Raw genomic sequence first — 21,988 nt, 5'->3', positions numbered from 1 at the left:
AGGTCTGCTTACCCTTCAACAGTCATTACATTTCCCAAAAGTGCTTTCCTCCTTGGATCTCTTTTTCGTTTTTGTCTCTTCACCTCAAATAATTCTTTTCTTTCGTCCCTCCAAGTAAAGGTAAGACTCTGCCTTTCAAATATAGTTTGCTGTTTGTATATCGCTTTGCTAAAGGTCCGTGACTAACGACGGCCACGTAACAGTTTTTAATAGACTGTCATGCAGAAACACTGCTTCTTTCAGCTCTTTCTCTCTCAAACACATGGCACTGGTTGCTACTGTCCTTCAAAGCTTCCTTCAACCCCTCAGTTCTCGGTTACTAAATATCTGATATTCAAAGGACTCGAGTATAAGGATGAAATGTTGATACTGTTTGCTTCATCTGTGTTGAGACAGTTTTGTATGTTTCTTACCCTGCTCCCAAATTACCTTCTTTCCATTATGTTTAAGTCCTTTGCGTCTTGAAAGTATTGGTAAATCAAGCAAGGCAAAAACTTCCTTTGGTGTACCAGGTCTGCTGCTGTTAATGCTTTGAAAGAATGTACGCATCTTGGATTTCTTCCTGCAGAAAAACAACAATTTGGAACCAATGTAAATAAGTCACTGTTGGGCAATACTTTGTCTCTCTTTCTCAGTGTCACAGAAGGTAGTGTGGACCCTGCCCAGGGAAGTCATAAAACATTTAAATCCAGCAAGTAGGGTGGAGGGGAGAGAAAAAAGGGAGGGCAAAGACTCAAAAATAACAGTGCACGGTGGTTAGCTGGTGGGATTAGACTGCCGCTCACATGCAGTGAAGAACACAAAAATCATCTTTCAGTGGAAATGGCTGTTTTGTTTAGGGAAGTGGTGGCATCAAGAAGCTTTGTGAATGGTTCCAAGGACCACAGAAACTAGTTCTGTATCAAGAGCCTCAGAACTGATAATTAACAAATATTCAAAAGAAGAAAATGTTGAGAAGGAGACACTTAAGCTCACAGATCTGCCAAACTATCACCCTTCCTAGTAAGGCTTTTAACTAGGACTTTGGCATTGTGTTGGTCCCTGGCCCTTAGCCAGGGAAACCGGTATTGTTTTGATATAGCGTGCATGGTCCTAGACTTTAGCATGTCAACATTGTTTAAAGAACAAGAAATATGTGCCTGCTGAGGAGTTATTATGACGGACAGATTTCCAAGGTCTCTTGTTGGCACCAATGCCACATGGGGTAACAGGAACAGGAGGTTGTAAATGTTTTGGTTTCTGCATACAGAATCAGAAGACTTAATCACTGCTGAAACTGGGATTTCAGCTGCCAGAGATGGAAGGGACCATTCTCTTTTACTCCAAGCGTTTCAGATGCTTCTGGGACTCTGTCTCCCATACAGTTCCTTTAAACAGTAGTCAAAGCCGAATGGCCCTGAAAAAGCCAGCCATGTTTTAGAACAAATCTCCAGCTCAGGTGTTGCAAAACATGGAGTTTGGGTTGAACTAATGTTACTGGCACTGTTCGGGATTACAAGAAATGCTTCACTCTTATTTTTTTCTAAATTGTTTGCATATAAATGGCAGCAGAGTGGCTTTCTCATGGTGTACCTAAGCAGTCACTGTAAATCACTTGCTGCATTTGGCCCTGCGTGGGCCCCCCCCCTTTTTTTTTTTTTCCAACAGGAGTCAAATAAGGTCTTTTTAAATTGCCTATTTTTCAAGGTGGAACTCCGGATGAGCTGTCAAATTTGGCTTATCACAGTATAACCCTTTTACCTCTCACATTTGACTGCCGCACAGTAGTTTAAAGCATGGTAGCAGCATCTGTAAGCCAGCTTCGCAACTGGAGCCTGAAAGTGGTAGAACAAAGTTGCCAAGTTTCAAGTAGAGTTGGTGGTTATCTTGGAAACTGTGCTGGAGAACACAACCACAAATGATTTTGCCAAATAATATACAGTATTTATTCAGTCCAGCTCTCTCATTGCTATTAAGGCAGTCAGCCAGCAGCAGTAAGTGTTGTGACATCATTTTGAAAGGCAGTGTGCTGGTTCTGAAATGGAGTGGGATGTACTATGATTCATTTAAAAGAAGGGGAGAAAAAGAGAGAGAGAGAGAGAGAAAGGCTGTACTCTGAACAGAGATAAAGCATATGACTGCATCATGGCTGGAAGCCAAAAAGGGAATTATGTGAATCAATCATACTTTTAGCGTTATTTCGATCCCATACTCCGTATAGCAGTGAACATCTAGTCATTTAATGATATTCTGCAGGAAAAAAAAATCCTTTTAAACACTGAACAAGTAACTAGTAACAGGTTGCTATAGTTTAAGCTGCTATGTTTTCAGATCGTCACTGGTTGCACGTTCAATTTGCATAGCTTGTCCCAATATCCTAGGTAATAAAATGTTAGAATGGAAAGTACCATGAGTAATCATGTTCTCAGTCACCCATTTAAAAGGAGTCATTTCTGCCTTCCTTTGGGGTAGAAAATCTCCTTTTTTAAAAAAACAACAAAAAAGATTTCCCAAGGAATTACTCAGCGTATGGAGAGAGGGAGGGAGGGTTAAGGAATAAAACTGTGAACTTCGGCATCAGCTGGATGAATCCCAAGGACAGCTGATGACTGAGTGACCCAAAAAGGTTGTTTGGATTAAAATACTGGGAATGTGTGTCACCCTGTGGAGGAGGGGGTAACAGAAGGAAGGTAAAAAAACTAAGGCTTCAGAAATAGGAGGAACAACTAGATAATTTCATCCACATACCTTACACAGTTCTTGAAATGAAGAAAAAAATGCCCTGCCTTATAAGGGGATCAGAAAGAGAGCCCTACTAGTTGTTCATAATAAAAGATTTTAAATCTGGGAACAATTTAAAGAAACTTGCTATGCTTAAAAAAACACTTTAACAATTAAAAACCTTGAAGACTTGGGTGTTGTTATGCTTGCTGTTTACCTTTTCAAAGGAGATTTGTTTATCTCTGTCAAACCTTCCAGAAGGCTGAATCATCTTAGTAACCTGAACAAAATTCAGGTTCTCCTTTAAAAATAAAGCTTTCTGCAGAGGTGTGGATTGCAAGTTGGAGAGTTGTTACTGTGTAGCAAAGTATGGAAAGCTACACTTTCAAGGTGTCTACACATGAAGAGAACCCCCCGGGTAGGATTATTCTTACAAATTAAGGTTTGCAGGATTGGGCCTTCAGTTTGGCCCAATTCTGAGTGTGTTGTTTTTCTCTTTTAAAAATAAACGCAGCATTTCTGTTGTGATGTGCAAAGGAACAGGCTTGTCCTATGCTCAAGTTCAGTCAGAAAGGAAAATTCAGCACCTTAATCCTAACCAAATGCGGCATTTCTTTTAAGACAGTTTCTCCATGTAACTTGTGTGTAAAAGGTGTGTTTCCTCAGAGAATTGTTTGAATGGCGAAACAATGAGTAAAACTTCTGTGAGGAGGTGCAAGTTACTGCTTCCACAGGCCTGTACGCTACTGTCCTGCTCCCCTCTTTACTGGGAAAACTTCCCGAGCTTAACTATCAAGATCATACTGTGAAAGAGTCTCTCTAGTCTTGGAAAAGAGCACCATTTTCAGTTGTGAGAAGAATTTGTACGTGAGAAAAGAAAAAGCAAATAGATTTTACAGAAAGCATGTTGTGTTTGGAAAAAGTTTGTGCTCCTTTTGCTTATGGTAGCAAAGAAATGAGCAGGCAAGTGGTTAGAAAGCTATGATAACCAAGGATAAGTAGATAACCAAGAAGTACTGCTTGGAAGTGTTTTCCACAGGTACAGCTCAGTAGCCTCGGAATCCTCTAATTAATTAATACTATGTAACTTAAACAACATGAAATACCTTCACATGTTCAACAGTATTGCTTCTAACCTCAAACTTATTCCACGCGGGTTCGCAGAATGTGAATATTGCCTTCAACAGGTGTATGTGTGGGTGGTGGAGGAACTTGCAGGTTTAAATTGAATTTTTCACAGACTTAGAAAGAGAAATAACGACTTCTGCGTTCTTTACTCCACATGAGCTGCGGTATCCTTAAGTTTACATTTCATTGACCAAAATTTAAACAACTTTTTGCTTAATCTTCTTTCTAATAATGCATAAACAGTCTGAGCTTTGTCTTCCAAATGTCCTGGCATGAGCTGCTTTCAGTCAAATCATGTTGGAAGAGGACATGGCAATAATACCACAGTTTACCAAGTGGGTAGATGTTTAGGTCAGAACGATGACTCTCCATGTGGTTGCATGCACGTGGTTAAGTGTTTACAAACAGTGTCCCAGCATCCTCAGCAGCTGTCCTGGCTGTCCTGACGCAGCCCGCGAGGACCGAGTTCTAGGAATGTCCCTGGTCCTCACTGGGAAAAAGAAATTGAGAACGTCAGAATCTGCAGAGTTTAGAAAAACATGCTGTAGTTCGGTTTTTGGCTGAGCTTTCTGCATCTGTATCACATTCTAGATCATTGGTTCCTTTGTCAAATGCTTCTGTTTTTCTCCTGCTCGAACGCAATCTGGATTGTGTCGACATGTTTGCTTGGAATAGGCTGACGCTAAATGTGAGACAGGGTTAAGGGAATTGTTACAAAGGTTTCGAGTAGGGTTTTTTTTTCTTTTTCCTCCCCGCCCCTTCTGAAAATTCATAGGGTATTCAATCCCCAAAAGTTTTCATGACAAAACAGCTCTCTGCAATACAAGAATCCCACCATAAACTGTTGCTTTTTTTTTTTTTTCGCTTAATTAGGAATGACTCACTGCCTGTTTGAATACTAGAACAATTCCCTCTTTAAAGAATAGAGAAGAAATCATGAATCCCACTAACTTTATAAGTAAAATCAAATAGCTGAAAGTCTCTTTATTACTTAATGAGACATGTTGACACAGAGAGGCGTTGCTATTACGAAAGCTAATACCACTGCAAAGCGAATTTTAGATCTCCATTAGCCATAAGAAGCTCTGTGGAGATTTCTGCATTTACTTAACTGAAAAAATAATGCCACCAATCTGCTTTAAAAAAAAAAATTGGTGATAATTACTAGATTGTCTTGCCAAGAGCATTTCAGGAAACACAGATGAAAATACATCTATTTGTTGTTCAGAAGCATGCCAACTGACAACGTATGTCATGCTCTCCTTTGCAGACCCAACCAAAGCTGCCAAACTGGTTCTGATCTGTAGAGACACTTTAAGCCTACACCATGTGCACTGTGGGACCTTATCAGAGGTTCTGCTCCTCGTCCAGAAACATAATTTTCCAGCCCTGTGCACGTTTTTCAGACTTTCTCAAACAGTTCTGCAACAAACACTCAGGATGGTACACAAACCATATTGCTTGCTTTGAAAAATGAATCCAGAGAACTGTTGTTTTCCCATATAGGCAGGAAGCAGCTGGGACACTTGTCTCTTGTATATGCTGATTTTGTCCAGATGAGTCATGGTATTCACCATCATACAACACAGCATATGAAGACCAATGCACATACCTTGTTACTTTTGCTATTGTTTGTATGTTCACATTGGTTGCTTCTATGTTGCATTATTGATTACAATGATTGTATTTTGTTATTACGCTCCTATGGGTTCTTTCTGATCTGCCCTCTCATTTGCTAGACACCACTGTCTGTGTCACATCCAGAACCTGCTTCTCTTTCACCAAGTTCTTCGCCTTCTTTCTTTTACTTTTCTGACTTTTTTGACCCACGCTCCCCATTAGTCTTGCAGCAGCTGGGTAGCAGAGGAAGGCAATTAAGAATAAAGGAAATATGAAAGAGAGAATATGTGAAAAAGGCATTTCTGAGTTTGTGCTGGCTATGTGTTCCTGCTCTTGTCATTTTTAGCCCTGTTGGAGAGATCAAAAGGGTGTGTGTTAAACCTGGGCCTGATGCTGGCATTAAAGTTTTACCCTGACTTTGGTTTCCTTTCATCACTTCCCATGTTCCTTCCTTAGCATGAGAGACAACAACTATTCATGCTATACTCACCTCCATTTTCATGCTCCTGATACTATTTTTTCATCTTTGTTTAATCTGTTTGTTCTTTCAGTGCTACTTCACTTGTGTTTGAAGTCACATACTTTGAAGTTATACAATTTTTATATTTGCCAAAGGAAACACAACTCTTTCAGCTCTTATGTAAGCAAAAAGGAGAAAAGAATGATTGCATATTTCCTCTTGTGAGAAAGTGTCATTACTGTCCTGTTCATGGTAAAATGAAGAAAATGAGTTGTTGCAGTAAAGCAGGAGTAGCCTCCCTTCCCCTAAAGTTACTGAAGTTCACAAAAGTAAGATATTTCCTCGAAACTTAAAGTATGTGTATCCTTTAATAAAAGGAATGCCATTTATCATTGAAAGAGAACATATGAATGTTTAAAATGCATTGGAATTTGCCTTTCCCTGGGAGGTGTATGTGTACTAAACCCTCCCCCCCCCCTTTTAAAATGGCAAACTTCTTGTTCCCGTTATACTCCTTTTCCTGCTTACTTGTCTGTCTCACTTTCAAACTTGTCTGCCCAGAAATGTCTGGAGTATTACTAAGATGACAACAGTAAAAATCAAAGCATGGAAGCTGAGCAAATGAAAAAAGTTAGGTTTAGCATTTACTTAACTCACATGACAAGTAGACATTTTGAGGACAGAAAATCTATGCTAATGAGTCTCCATTCCACACAGTCAGTTTCTGAGCATGCAGATCACATATCAAGGAGTGAAGATGAAAATATTGACCAAATAGGGAAGAGCGCTCTTAACACTTATAAACATGAAAAAGTGCTCAACATAGAAAAATATAGTCTGTCAGTTCTGCATTGTTTCTTAGAGCTCTCTATACTTTCCATAGAGCATTTGTTCTCTTTAAATAAGTTTGGACCTGTGCTTTTCTCCTTCCATGTAATCTGTTATGCGGCAAAGAAGGTCTGTAGGTGAAAGAAAGAGAAGTAAGAAAAATAAGAATTGTGCTGATTTATTTTCTTTCTTCTGTTGCTGTGAGTAATGCCTGAGAAGTGAAAGAGATTGGGTGGGAAAATACTTTGTTTTCTATTGTATTTTTCCAGTGTGTTTGAGGTGCAGTTGTCAATTTAGGTATAGGTGGATCTGCTTTCATCCCCCCAATGCTGTCAGTTAATTTGTGATCCTGCAAACTGGTGGCAGCCCTTGCCATTTTCACAAAGCCCCTTTCATTTTCAGTGGGCTTCATAGAGCTGTAGTGGTCTGCCTAGATTGACACACTTGCAGGAGTGAGGCACCCAGTCAAATTTCCCACACTTTGCTGTAACTGCAGAGAGAGAAAAATAGTCTGCAGAGTATTTTTTTGTCCTTTCAGGAGGAGGAGGAGGGGGAAAAAGGAAAGGACAGAAAGACTCAGAGGCAGGTGGAGTAATAGGTATAGAGGCTGACAACTAATTTTTCATCTTTTTTTTTTTTTTTTTAAGTTTTCAAAATAGATGCAAGTTAATGTTTTTCCTGTAAAATATATAAACTCTAGCTGATGGATTGGAAAGTAGTTTTTCCTCTGGAAGGGTAAGTCTAACCACCTACTGAATTGCTGTTTTTTCTTGAAGGAACTGCTGCTAGCTGTTTGGAGATATTTTGTTGGACAAGCTGTAGCATGACTCTAATTCAGGATGGCAACTCTGATGCTTCTAAATATAAGGAGAGTGGCTAGAGTGCAATTAATTACTGCAGGCTTACATTAGGAGGCACCTCATATCCTCGTCGTGAAGCAGAATCCCACTGTGCTTGGGGCTGTACAAGCATAAGCCATTTTTGTTTCATTTTGATATTTAATTCAGGGAAGGAGACAGTTAAAGAAAAAAAGGGGTCTGGCCGGGCTCAAGGGCCAGGGTGTTAGTGGCTCTTGTTTGTAATGCAAAGCGGAGGCAGACAGAGCCCTTCCAAAAAACTAAATATTTGCAGTAAATAAACCAAGTTATTACTACTTGCTCTGTGTGCGTGTGTTAGTTAACAGGAGTTCCCAACCAGCACTGCTGCAGAGTCTCTTTCCGAGGGTGCTAATATTAATGAGCAGGCAAAGTGTGCAAAGAGAGAGAAAGGGTATAAAATTAATAAGCAACAACTGAGAGCCGAAGCACGTACAGATCGCAGAACTTGTACAAACCTTGCTCAAGCCATTCATTTCAGTACTTTTTTTTTTTTTTTTTAAACCTAAAAGACATACAGGAAAGCTGTGGTATAGCTGGGAACTGAACCCATATCTCCTAAGCCCCAGTTCTTTACCCATGATACCCTCCTTCCTGCTCATTCAGAGGTTTACAGATAGTTTTCTCTGCTTACTAAGATAACAGAAGTATCAATTTTAAGAAACAGAAACTAGAATCAGAAACAAGTAGCTTTTCACTTTTTCTCAGAAGCAGGTTTTCAGTAGCATTTTCTTTTGGTTGACAACACATCTTTTTTGCTGGACAAGTCTTCAGATTTTTAAACGAGCGGTGCTCATCCAAAATTATACAGTAAATTGTACCTTGAATACTGTTTCTCTTCTCTGGGGAGAAGACAAACTTTTGGCCTATAGCTTTGACTGCAGCACTGCTGAAACCCACACCAAGTGAAAAAGGGTGTAGGAAAGGAAATTATCTCAATTTTACTGGCACTGCACATACCTCTCTGCGCTTCCAAACAAACAAACAAAATCTCACAATGAGCTAATTATAATTAAAAATAGTACGTTGTGTCAGTTAATTGCAGTGCGTGGGACAGTTGTGTAATGTCATTTCAATAAGTAGGTACTCCAGTAACTCCCATTAACCTTTAATACCCTTGATCCTCCTATTCATTCAGGCAAGATTTCCCACAGTCTGCAAACTGTTCTCGTCCATCAGCTCAAACCTACCGTGTGACTTCCATTTTGATCTGGTTTATCAATTAAAGGTTCATCAAGGTTCATGAACCTTCACACTGATGTCATGCTTGGTAGTGGAGCTCAAAGGGAAAAACCTTAATTTGTTGCTAGACGTGATTTCTCCTGGAGATGGGACATACAAACCAGGGCTGGTGACACAACCCAAACAGCACTCATAGCACCTGTGTAACAGTCACCTGTTATCTCCTAGACCTGCATCACAGACAGTAAATTTATCTTTTTTTTTTTCCCCCCCCTGTAGCATTTAATGTTATCTCTCTGTGGTCTTTATTTGGAAGTACCTTTGCAGTGGATAATCATAGCTCAACCTGGCTGTTTTGGTATGTAGTGCAATTAACTGAGAGCCTACCCCCAAAGAACTTCAGTGCATTCAAAGTCTTACGATCCAATCCATGATGAAATGCATTTGGAAATAAAATCCAGTGGGTAATTTGGTTCAGGCAGCGTTCCTCTGAATGCTGACAGAGGCAGTTGGCCGTGAAGGACAGATGGATTTTTTCCCTGCCATGTTTAGAGATCCAATAGTGCTGTACAGCACTGTGGAGAAAAGACTGAGAGGCAGCACTGAGGCTTGCCGCCTCACTTTCCCCGGTTGCGCCTTTTTCCACGGGAGTTTGGAGGTGCAGCCAGAATCAAGCCCCCACGTGGCTTGCATGCACGTGGCCACACTGTTTACAAACACTATCCCAGGCTTCCCCGGGGCGCTGCGTAACAGGCAAGAGGGTGCCACATTGCAAGAGTTAGCTGCCTTGGCGGAGTTTGTGAGAGCCCATCTTTTTGATCCACGTTTGCGGCTACTAGCAACAATCACAGCAAAACACAGGGCTGTGACGGGCTGACGTATTCTGTTAACACATTCAGTTTTGCTCATTTTACGTTTGAGCAACGTTCAGTCCAGGGGTTTAGAGCGAGGTCGTCCACGGTGAGTCAAAAATAGAAACTTTATTGCTCGGTAGAGTAGTAGCGCTGGAGAGTGCTAACTTAGACATACGTGTAATAGTCAGGTAGGTACTTTTCTGCTTTCCAGATTCGCTATGAGGGAATTGGGTAACACTTACAGTAGGGCAGGATTTCAGAAATCCTGCAGAGATGAATGGACGTATTTTCTGTTTTCCATTAACAAACTGGGAACCATTTCTTGTCCAAATTTAAGAGATGAGTCTCTACAAAACGTTACTGGCTGCTCCAAGCTACTTTTTGAAGCCACAGTTGCATTATCACCAGGAGAGAACTGTTTTGGTTTTGTTTTGTTTTAGCGGGCCATTGCAATACAGTAAGAAAGAGGTTTGAAGAGCTGTGTGTTGCTGTATTAAATGGCCTCCCAGAGCTTAGGCACAGAAAGACAAAGCATGCTTGTTTCCAGTCACTCCGCTAAAATTGTATTGACTTACTTTTTGCTGCTCTCCTCATGAGTTCAGAGTTCAAGGACTCATATATCTACTGTACCTTGAGTTCAGATAAGAAGATATAACTACACAGCGAGAAACAAACAGAAAAGTCCGTGTTCTTCAAAGACAGACATTTTTCTGTACTGGTTCCCCTGTTTTGTTTCGGGGTGTGCACTGTTTATTTTTCTCCTTTTGTTTTACTCTCCCTCCCAGCGCCCCCTCCCGCTTACCCTCTGCTGCGCGCACACCCTCTCCCAGCCGCCTCTCCCGCTTGCGTGGCCTGAGAAGTGCAAACTCAGCAGGGACTTAACTCTTTGTCCTATTCTCAGCTCTCACAGCAAAGGTCAAAGCAAATGAGACTCACAGCTGCACTTGAAACAGAATCGCTATAGGAGGGAGGGACGGAGACAGCGGACTGTTCCCCCCTCTTGCATTATTATTTTTTAAGTGCATAAAGTGCATGGCTAGGGCGAGACGAAACTCTCCATAGGCTTTGGGTATCTGCTAATTTCACATTAGGAGGAAATGAAAGACTTGACTTTTGTTTGTACTGGCCCTATCTAGCTTCGTGCAATCTCTACTGATAAACAGAAATAATTTAGGGGCTACTTCCTCAAATGCCTGAAACGTCGTCTTAATTTCATAAGTGCAAAGCTAGCAAAAAAACTATTACAGACATGATGTCTGTTTCATCTGTCTTTGAAATTATTTTGGAAACTTTGGCAACACGCCCTTATACAATTCTTTTTCTAATAGCCATAGTTCTGCATTGTGTTGTGGGACCACACTGGCTCCAGTTTCACTGACTTAGGGCAGAAATGAGTTTTATTTTCCTTTGGAACAATTCAACGATGCCATTCACTTACAGCTGAGGGAAGGAACCTACCTTGACACCACCAGTGTTAACATGCAGCCGCATGTGCCACGTACAACAAAAAGGTTCCCACTTGCCCTTCACACAACCTGCGGCTGCGTTTCTCACGGCTACAAGGCGAGCGCGCTGACGAGAGAGTTGGCGCTGGTTGGCTTAGCGACATTGATACTGGCGCCAAGGTTTACCTCTCGGCTAGGCGCTCTAGGTCATTTTGATGTCTCGCCACGTGCTTAGGCGCACGTGGCTGCAATGTTTACAAACATGACCCCAGAACTCTTACGGGCAGTTATGAAAGAGCCAGCAAATGCCGCATCTCGCGCGCTAGGATGACCCGGCTCGCCAGTGTTGGAAGTGAATAATGAGGTGCTCGTACAAAACACAGACTTTGAGGGGATGTCACACACAGAAGCAAAATCCTCTGCCTGAATACTGTTTTAAAATATCATTGCCACCACGAGAGAATTTTCCGCCGTAAACTAAAAATAGCAACTATTAACTAGCAGGAGCGGGTAAGTGATTCAGCAACTCGGGGATAGAAGTGACTGTGTTTTTTCGGCACCGTAACTGTTTCTTCATTGAACTGACTCAGAAGGTACATATAATTTTCAGTCATAAGGAGCTACAAAGCTTATTTTGGCTAAAATAAAAGAACACTGTGTGATCTTGTGGTTCCAGATTGACAGTTCTTTTTTTATTCCTTTATTAACACTTGCACTCAGGCACTAATGAATACTTTATTAAAGTCAGGTTGTGACCGTCCATTTAGGAAAAAGATGGCTTAGCAGTCTCAAATGATGCACCACCATCTATGAAATACAAATACCATTGTAAGACTGACTTGTTTTTTGACCTGGGCCTTATGGAAAAAAAAAATGCATAGCTGAAAACACCCCTGTAGCAAACCAGGCTTTACACTTAACTGTTAAATACCCACACTTTATCTCAATATATATTTTCAAGTCGCGTTTTGGACACACTAGATGTCTGTCAAAAAGAAAATACTTGCCCCGCCTTATCCTTGAAGTCCTTAAAGACAAGAAATTTGTCTAGTACTCCGGATTACTGTAAACCAGTTTTCTTCCTAGAAATTAGCATTTATTGTAAAATGGAAGCGTATGGTTAGACAATTAGTTTTTGACAAATGCTAACGTTCTCAAAGTTTTCTCAGAAATACGTGTATGTAGAGGAAAGAGAGCCTATGTGTAACTGTGACTGGTTCCCAAAGATAACCCAAACTGTTTTGAAAAAGCTGCTGAACTAGCAAAAATAACCTATGGTTTTTAATAAATCACTTCCAGTTTTTACTTTTGGAATCAGTTTAATCCCAGCTTTGTGAAAGCCTGTTAATTTACGAAGGATTTTTCCCTCCCAAATAGAAATATCGATCTTTCTGAAGTAGATGAGACTATAGAAAAATTGTAGTTCTATTTTATACTAGTTACCATGATACAACTCCATAAATACCATGACAAAGCCCTTAGGAAAGATGCACTGCAAGCTTCTCCATGCCTCTTTGCCAGTGAGTTTCTATCCCATTACTGAGTGAAACTTCCATGGGTATAAGGCCAGTCCCTTTTCTTCACCTTTTCCATACATGTCCATGGCAGCTCTGCATTAGAATCATCACAGCTGCTGCAGATTTTTAATACTAGTATTTTAACAAACAAAAAGACTGCCACTTAGCTTGTGCTTAGCCTGGCCTCTAACTCATTTCATGTGGTTAGATATCTCTGACCAGAGTGACTGAAGTGCCTCTGCAGCTTGGACCCTGACCCCCCGCCCACCAAGAGTCTCCTAGCTAGCTTTTAATGTTGCATTCAGCACGTGAGCAAATGACTTTGCATCGGTTATTGATATCTTTCCACTACTGATTGTTCATTTTACACTGTATATAATTGACCAAGAAATAAGAGTGGAAGTATTGAGCATAGGTCACTGCTATGTCCCTATTTTAAGAGTTCTTTGTGGGTATTTCTCATATCTAAGGAAAGCAAATCCACTTTGCAGTGGATCTGTACAAGTGTGAGCAGCCTTGGAGAATGGACAACTAGAGTTTACTATAAAAACTTCTCTAAATGTGTAAAGCTTTTTTACTGGGTACATTACAGTACATTTTCTGCAGTCTTCAGAAGTCCTGAAGCTTGCCGCTTTTTTTTTTTTTTTTTTTTTTTTTTTAAGTTCTGGATCAGAAAGTATCAAGGTTTACAAGGAGTAGTTTGTTAGCATTCAAGATGTCTGCAGGCTTTACACTACAATTCACTTAACCAGTGGAAGACCTGTACAGATGTTGTGTCCAGTGCATTTTTGATTCAGAGAATCTTCTGTTATTACCGCTAATGGTATTTTCTTACATAAGAAGAGCTTCTTTCAGTTGTCCTATGAAGAAAATATAAAGAAAGAAATGCTGCTTATGATAAAGATTATTTTATCTAATGCTTTTAGGTGGGGGCAGGATGGAAACGAATAGTGTAAGATTAGCATTGTATGCCATTGTGTCAGTTTAGATGAATATCTCAAAATAAATACAGACTCTGTCATGGGTTTGTCCTCTAGGTAAAAAAGTAAAGGAAATCTTGTTTAACAAGTTCAGCAAAGGCACACCTAAAGTCTAATTATGTCTTCAAATGCACGGGTGCAATTCTTACTGAAGAGTTTTGCCCAGCTACCAGAGAACAGACTTGGGACTCTGATTTCTTATAATTATTGATCAGCATATTTTGTAAGTATATCAGTACATAGTTCGGGGAAGGTAACTCCTTTGCATAGTAAATAACTGGCTCTAGCCATAGCTCTCTGTTCCATAGATGAGGGAGGGAGGGAGAGAGATTCCTGACCAAGTTACAGCTTTCTGCTACCCCGCCACCTCCCAGAAGCACGATCAACAGTGCGGGAAGATGGAAAAGACATGGAAGACAGCGTGGTATTTACCTCAGGGATTTTCATCAATGTCTCTTTAAGAGGTGGGAACTGGGAATTTTGAATGGGATCTGAGTTGCTGCTGTCAGAATCTGCAGAACTGAGTGAAGCTGAGAGAGAAGGACTCTGACCCAGGAGTCTCACTGACTGGGTCCATGTTGTTCCTCTGTCTCCCCTACTCGTGGCTTCCTCAGCAGAACATGGTTCCCTAGCAGGTCAACTGCTTATTCTCTTTGTGCACAGAGAAAAAAAAATACACAGAACACCTGCTGGACAGTACAATTCTTATGTTAGAAACATTTAATAGCATTCAAAGGCAAGGTAGGAACATGCAATAGGCCTGCAGAATATCTGCTCAGCCCAAACCACAAGCACAAAATGCTTCCCATCACCCTATTAAAAAAAAAAAATAGTAGTAGTCCAATTAATTCAAAAGTCACAAGAATGACAATATGTAGCAAAGAGAGAAAAGGAACAATGAAAGGAACAATGAGTATTCTAGACTTTTGCAGTACTGAGGAATGTATTAGGCAAAAATGCCCAGAAACGTTATTAGGAAAGAGAGAAACTCTCACGTTATCGAGTAGGTTCAAAAAAATGAAAGTTGGCTGAACCATCCTAACTGTGGCTCTTGTTCGTGTTCCCAGGATTAAAATAGCAAGGTTCTAAGGCTCTAACCAAGCCTTTCAGTACTACAAGAAACACTACTATGCCTTGCCCTTGAGCTTGCCTTTGGCTATGGCCAGCCTCCAAAGCTTCAAAATATAATGGAATCCCCATTTCTGGAAGTCAAATTATATGCAAGTGAAAGAAAGAAAAAGTCTTTATGAGGTAACAGGCAAACAGCAGAAACCTTGATTTATGGATGCAGCGTAAATACAGCAGAAGCAGCAAAATCAAGGCTTATCTGATTCCATTCCCATTCCACTATCCTGGCAGCTTTTTTTCTAATTGCCTTTCCTTAGAAGGTCCACAGGTATGGAGAGAATGGGTGTCTCAAGCATGGCAAATACTACAGAACTCCATATAAAAACATGTCCTTTTATTGTGAAAAGTTCTGATATGTGACAGCAGAGTTCTTTTAACTTTGGGGGAACAGTGGTCGTCATCTTCTAGGCTTGTGACCTAACAAATTTGGTTGCATCCTAATCCAGAAAAGCTCTCAGCAGAGTATACTAAATAGAGCTTCTCTATATCGATGACTAACAGCTGGACAAGATGGACAAGGTGTTCGTGAAAGTTGTATGAAACAGCCCTGGATTGAATCCATCTTCTTCCCCCCAAAACAGATCAGTCATAACTGTCATTTTTGACAAATATTTGGATAATCTGTTCTTAAAAACCTCTGCTGGTGGAGATTTTGTTTTCTTCCAAGTCTTCTCTTCGTGATCAACTTTTTTATTTTTGGACAGAGAGCACGTTCCAGCTGAGGCCCTACCAAGGCTGAGTAGAGAGGAAAGATAACACTGTCTGACAAAGCCACACAAACAGGAGTATTGCCTGTGCAAAAATTGCCTTTTTCTCAAAAGTCTTGACAGCAGCTGTTCAGCTTGATATCCACTGTCATTCCCAGAGTCATTTTCTTCAGATCAGCTACCTAGACAGTTGTTCCTCATTCTGCGTTTGCGCTGGTGATTGTTCCTGCCTTTCTGAGACATTGCCTTTGAGTTACCAACACAAGAAACCCCAGAAGAACCTCATAAAAAAAAAAAAGGTTACTGCCTGAAAACAGAGAAGTCGGTGTCATCTAGTAGGAGGAAATGAATACTGGCCGAATCTTAAAATAAGTAATCATGCATTTGTGTGAGGGTCTGATGATCCACTGGACTGTAAATTTCTTGGACAAGGACTACGTCTTCATTACCCAGGTGCACTGCTGGTTTTCCATACATAATAAAAAGAGTTCCCTCTCTCAGAAAGACATCTAGACAATATCACGAACAGTTTTGCGTAGGCGCTTATTCACTGTGGCAACAGTAAAAAGTGGGAAAAACAGCTGTGGAACTGAAGTAAATGAGTACAATAATTATAGAATTATGTACTGTTTCATTAAGCTCTACTGGATGGAGACAGAAGTGTGTTGCAGAGAACCTGAAACACTAGACAAAATTTTTCTATAGCTCAAGAGCCTGAGGCCTATGGCCTATGGAAGATCTCGATTCTCCTCTTCTTGTTCCTGTGAAATTTTAAGATGAAACTGGCAAGTTATAAATGGTCCCCTGTATTATCACGGTGGATACAATAGCCAGTTTTGGGTCAGAGAGGGTAGCTCAGAACTTGGAAAAAGCAAGTAAAGCACAGTGGAAAAAAAATGTAAAAGGGTGAGCTCAGATACCCTACTTTAAAGGTAGAGAAAGGCTCTCAGGAATTTGCCCTTACTCAGCCCTATAGGACAGTTTGAAGAAAGAGAGCATTTGCTGAAGTAAATATACTTCATTCAGTAAACATACTTCAAATTGCTAAAAGGAAACAAATGCAATCTGGTGTACTTAATCCAAGGACCTTGCTGTCACAAGGTATTGCTGATGCAGGTTCTTTTTTAAATAGCAGGCATTTCTATGAGTTAGAACAACATCTAGACTCATGCTCATCGGGATAAAATGTAGCTGAGGGGAGGGAAGGGGGCGGGGGGGGCTGAATCTCACACTGTTGGCTACAAGCTGCAGGTTGCCTGTGTAGATTACTGAGTATTTATACCTTTCTCTGAGGCATCCACCCTTTAGCAGACTATGATAAAAACAGGTAACTGTTTACTCCAGTGGGCCGCCTCTCAGCAGTTGATGACTGTTTCCCTGTGTGTTCCTTCCTCAAAAGACTTTGTTCCAGTATTTATGAGAGTACTGCTATGAAAACAGGGTAAAGAAAGTCTATTATTAGGAAGAACATACACAAAGTGGTCATCTACCCAAAGAAGCCATTTTCTTCATTTGTTTGTTTTTGCAACACCCCAAAAGTTGTATTTTATTCCACCAGAAGATAGCACGGTCAATTAAACAGTTATTTCTAAAGCAGTGGAACAAACTGTTCAATTATCTAAAAACAACAAACATTGGTACTATTTTTTTTTCTAACTTTTTTTTTTTAAGATTAAAGTGAAGGAACAGGAAAAAGCTCTCTCCTATAGTTCCCTCCTTTTGTTTCTAGTTTTAATATTTAATGAACATGTGATACTGTTTTAAGCTAGTCCTGATGGTCTTGTGAAGTTAATATTTAAAGCAGATGGCTGCAGTGCTTTAATAAGATGGTTACTATAGAAACACAGCACTGTGAAAGCAGTAGTTTCTGTAATGCATGGTCTCCTCACTAAACATTTTAAAGGCTCTTGATGTACATATAGCAGGCGCAAAGAGGACTAACCAAGAAATGGAAAAGAAAGGTAGTATGCCTTGTGGAGTATTTACTTCAGCTGGGGTCCACTTAAACCTAGCTGGATAGTTAACATTTTTGTGGCTCGCTAAAGAGCTGCTTGAAACAACATGAAACATGGGAAGAGAGATAGATAAGCAAAAATATTGATGGGGGAGCAGACTGTGGGCAGGAGACAGATCATTTCAGTTATCTTTTTCTGGAAGGTGAGTTGGACTCAAACATTAATACAAACAAATTTAAAAGAACAAAACACCCACAAACTGTTGGCTAATACACCCAAATATTTACTTTGCAATCCTCATGCTTCTTGTTTACTTCATCCTTGCATATCTAACATTGCCTATCAACAGAGTGTGTTGCAGCTTAATACATGGGGAAGGACACACTGTGTACCTTCAGAGATTTTGTTATTTTATTACTGCTTCTGGTTCTCCTTATTTTGTCAAAACTATTTTAACCAGAAAGTACCTAAATTCTTCTGCATGTGCCAAAGAATTTTATAGCCTATGACAGACTTTAGAAATTCTTTTAAAATTTTTTTTTAATTATATATATGAGTTTGCATTAAATCAGGATATTTGGGGAGGGGGGGGAATGGCAGGTCTGTTTGGAAGGGTTACTGATTCTCTTGTGCAGAACTGGATAGCAAAGTGCTCTCTCATCTGCATGTCTTTCCCCCTCCAAGGAATTAAGAAGTTGGTTTCAGCGGACACATAATAGTCGCAGGGGACTGGAATGCAGCTAGTACGCTAGTACACAGTTGTAGAATCACAGAAACTATGAAGCAAGAAAAGTTTCAAAGCAACCATGGAAGTACTTTTAAAAAAAAAAAGTTAAAATTCCATGGAAGTACATTACTCTGATGAAAAAATAGCGTTTGTAAGAAATAACCATCCTTTCATAAAGTCTGAGTATCTTGCTGGAACTCGTATCTTGCAGTTTAGTAAGTGCTGACCTGGTCTAGGTTCAGAGGGAATTGGAGACAACTTGGCCATTCCCTTTGCTTCAGCCTGTCTGTTTCTTTCTGTTCTCCTAAACTCAGCAGATGTTTGTGCTTGGATGTTTTTCTTCCCTTCCCACTTTAAAACACATTCTCCAGCTTTACCTAAGCTGGGCATGTCCAGTTGCATGCCTGGCCTTCTTTATAGAACTGCACACACTGTCACTTAAATAAAAGAAGCTGTGAGAGGTACTCAACTAATAGGGTTTTCCTCTACCCTCAGACTTTACGTGTATCATTGGTTCTTGTTTCTGTATGGTCACATCTGATTCCTCTATGGGTTTTTTCTATGACATATAAAACTTTCAGAGGAGGAAAACCACATATGACCTAAAATGCCTCCCACCTTTCTGCTTTGTCACTATGGTCCTCGCCACACTGTCATTCTCTAGAGACCAAAGTACATCTTCCCTACTTTGCACTGTCCTTTACTTCCTTTCCTTGGAAACATTCACGTGTTATACTTTACATCACAGGTGAGTCTTCGACTGCCCCATTCCTGGTTTTATTTTTCTCTCTCTCAGCTAGTGCAGAGTACTACTGTGAACAGCCCTGCCCACAGCTTCACAGAGCAAGCTTAACAAGTCTAGAAGTTTAGCAGGTATTCCCTGCCCTGCTTAATACATTATCTGCTTTGTTGTAGATGCATTTATAGTGTAGCAGTTCAGCTAAAATACACTGAAATAACTATCAAGCCCTTATTCAGTTCACAGTTTTAGATAATTCTTCAATACAGCTTTCATGTTCCATGGATTAGGAAGTTTACCCTGAGAGACACACTAAACATACAGGCACAGTACACGCCAAAACCGACATAGTATCTCTGTCTCTATTTTCATAACAGGAATATTTTTAGGCATGACAGACAGTATGAAGGAACTCTGCCCAGCTGCACTCAAGATGGATGGGCCAGGCTATTTTAGGTTATTACACAGTGATTCTCGAAAAAGAAATCTTTGTAACATGCAGGCTGAAACTCAACAGAAGAAATCAGTCCCTAGTACACCAACACAAGGAACACTAGGGGAATGGGTAGCCCAGTGCTCTATACGTAGAGCTACCCTGGAGCCACCCTGGGGCCTCAGGTGGGCTTGCGTTGTCCTCGAGCACCTCTGCTCTGGTCATGGCCTTCGAGGGCTGCTGTGTTCAGAGTTGCTGTCCCTGCCCTGAAAATTTTTTTTTTCCCCCCCTCCCCTCTCTCCATTAACTGTAGACCTGTACATGAGTGCTTTTCCACAGCAATGATCAGCTAATATCACAAATAATTTCATTGACTGCAGTGAGATCACATGTGATTTTTAACTGCCTCAGTGTAAGAAGCTCACAATATAGCTCTTTGGGAAGCAACAGATAACAGCGAAGGGAATCAAAAGCACATTGTACATCCTTACAGTGTCTAATAGAAGGAGGCCCCTATCTCAGCTGAGGCCTGAAGATATTGCTGTAGTATATAAATAGCACATGAATAATCATTTTTGTGTATAATCTGTTAATTATTTATAATTGCAAATACTGGTTAGAGATGCAAAGCTCAGGACCCCACTGTGTGAGATAGCGTAAAGTTGAGAAAATCCTTGCCCTCTGGAGCTTAAAATACTGATTTTGTGGTAGAATGCAACAGACAGAAGAGGCAAAGATCTCTTTGCAGGAAGATAAGAATGAAAAAAATAACCCAGGCTTAGCACGGTTTGCAGTAGAAACATACTGCCACTTCTCTGTTGTGCAGTGGCTTATCATTCACACGAGCAGAAGCAGCAAAACAAGTCTAGTGATCATAACCACTGGGAGTACTGGTGTTCTGATTATCTCATAACACTATCTGAGTTAGTCCTAAAGGGCTGAAAAATCTTTTATGTTGATGCAGTCATAATTAAATGTGATGCCATTGCAGGCAGTAGAGCTATTTGTGGAATTAACTAGTCACCAGTATGAGTAAGGGGCTCATAACTCAGCTAGTAGTTACTGTGGAAAACCTTTGTGGGTTAAACTGAAAGCTGTTGAGAAATGCTGATATTTAAATGGCAGACAGTAGCTCAAGAACATGGGGAATAAGAAACTCAGCTTCTCACATTTCCTGGCATATGACAATTTTGATAAGGGGATTACTCTAAACAAAATTCTCAGGCTGCAAGTATGTTCATAGCTTTAATTAGACCAAGTGTAGATGGAAATTTACAGTCTGCTTAACCTTCTATTTAAATCTCTCTGATATGTTCCCTTTGCACACCTGTTCGAAATAAAGTATGAGTGGAAAGTATAACCTCGTGGTGCTCTTTCAGGCTTTCGTTATATAATAGAGGTGGTTATGTCTGGGTAAGTTGTCATTACTTAGTACAGAATTTTTCGAGTAATTTTTTTCACTAGACACAAATGGTGTCCACGTGTCTAAAGTTCTTATTAGTGAATGCAGTGGGCAACTGAAAGTAACAGGCTATAAGGGGATACCATAATATAAAACAGCATGAAGACTATACGCTAGCTAAGTCTCATGAAGTTGCCACAATAATTCTGTAACTAATGTATAATCCTGTGTCAGTTCTGTCTGTGAAATTATATTTTCTTGACTAAAAATACACTACTCTTCTAAAACCACATATTTGAATGTTACAAGCTAATTGTGTTACTTCTCATAGGCAGGACCTACTCTTGTAGGTAAAAGTGTGACTATCGAGACTGTAAAGGTGACTTCACATGAACTTTGCAATACTTACTTACTGTGTTTGCCCAAGCAATTCTTAAGTTTTTTTTAATCTTGAAAAAAGAAATATGCAAGGGGGTTAAAGATCCTTACTACAAAACAAAAATTCACCCTTGTCTGGTAAAATTAAAGGCCTGAAGTAGCAGCTGACAGATTATGGCATCATAAGGACTGCACAGCTGTACCCACCACACCCACAAACCTGACCGAGGAGACTACAACCTCTGAGCTATGTTCTAAATTACAGGCGTTGCATATATGCTGTCACTCTTTTTATGCATAAATTCTGAAAAGACCTTCTCACAAGAAGATGTAACCACATGAGAAGACTCTTGATTTTCTAAAGGGGAAGAACACACTCCTTAAACAACCCCCCCCCACACACAACACACATGCACGCAAAATGGTGCTTTTTAGAACTTAATCCTAAAGCCACTGAAGTGAATGAAATAAATGTGATTTCAGTGATCTTGGGATCAAATCATTAAGTTTGATTAAGCAAATGCTGCCTAAGTGTAAGGATATGAAGAATTGTGTTGACTTTAGTTAGAATGTTCCCATTCTTAAAATCCTGCCTGAATTATGCCTGTAATGAAGGAAGTGAGCCCACCAAATTTATGGATCAAAGTTTCCGATGGTTTATATTTTAGCAGTAAACTTACTTGGCCGCTGAATATGCTCTTTTCTCTGCTTGCTGACTTCCCTTCTCCTCCCTTTTCCTCCCCCTTATTTACTCCGTTCTTTTCCTATGAGTACGTGCCACTGTACTGTACATTGTGCAGTTATATTACCATTTATCTGATAGAGCGGAAAGCCTAGATCTTTCTCTATAACTTTTGTGAGCCAAACCTTAAAAGCTTCTCTCTCTCCTCCCCCTCCTAGATCCCTTCAGGGAAGAAGCAATATGAACAA

General features: G+C 40.2%; 1 protein-coding gene and 1 long non-coding RNA gene across 4 annotated transcripts in view; one reads left to right on the top strand and one right to left on the bottom strand.

Moving 5' to 3' along the window:
• The window catches only part of TET2 (tet methylcytosine dioxygenase 2), a 76,526-nt gene that overhangs the window by 1,548 nt on the left and 52,990 nt on the right, over positions 1–21,988 (top strand). The gene's annotated exons all lie outside the window — the stretch shown is intronic.
• LOC138067162 (uncharacterized) overlaps positions 2–21,988 on the bottom strand; it is a 66,917-nt gene continuing 44,930 nt past the window's right edge. The window contains exon 3 of the long non-coding RNA XR_011140902.1: positions 2–4,318. This is a non-coding gene — a long non-coding RNA (uncharacterized lncRNA). The remainder of the gene's footprint in view (positions 4,319–21,988) is intronic.

This window comes from Struthio camelus, chromosome 4, assembly GCF_040807025.1.
Source record: "Struthio camelus isolate bStrCam1 chromosome 4, bStrCam1.hap1, whole genome shotgun sequence".
Classification (NCBI taxonomy): Eukaryota; Metazoa; Chordata; class Aves; order Struthioniformes; family Struthionidae; genus Struthio; species Struthio camelus.
This window is presented reverse-complemented; position numbering and strand designations above follow the sequence as displayed.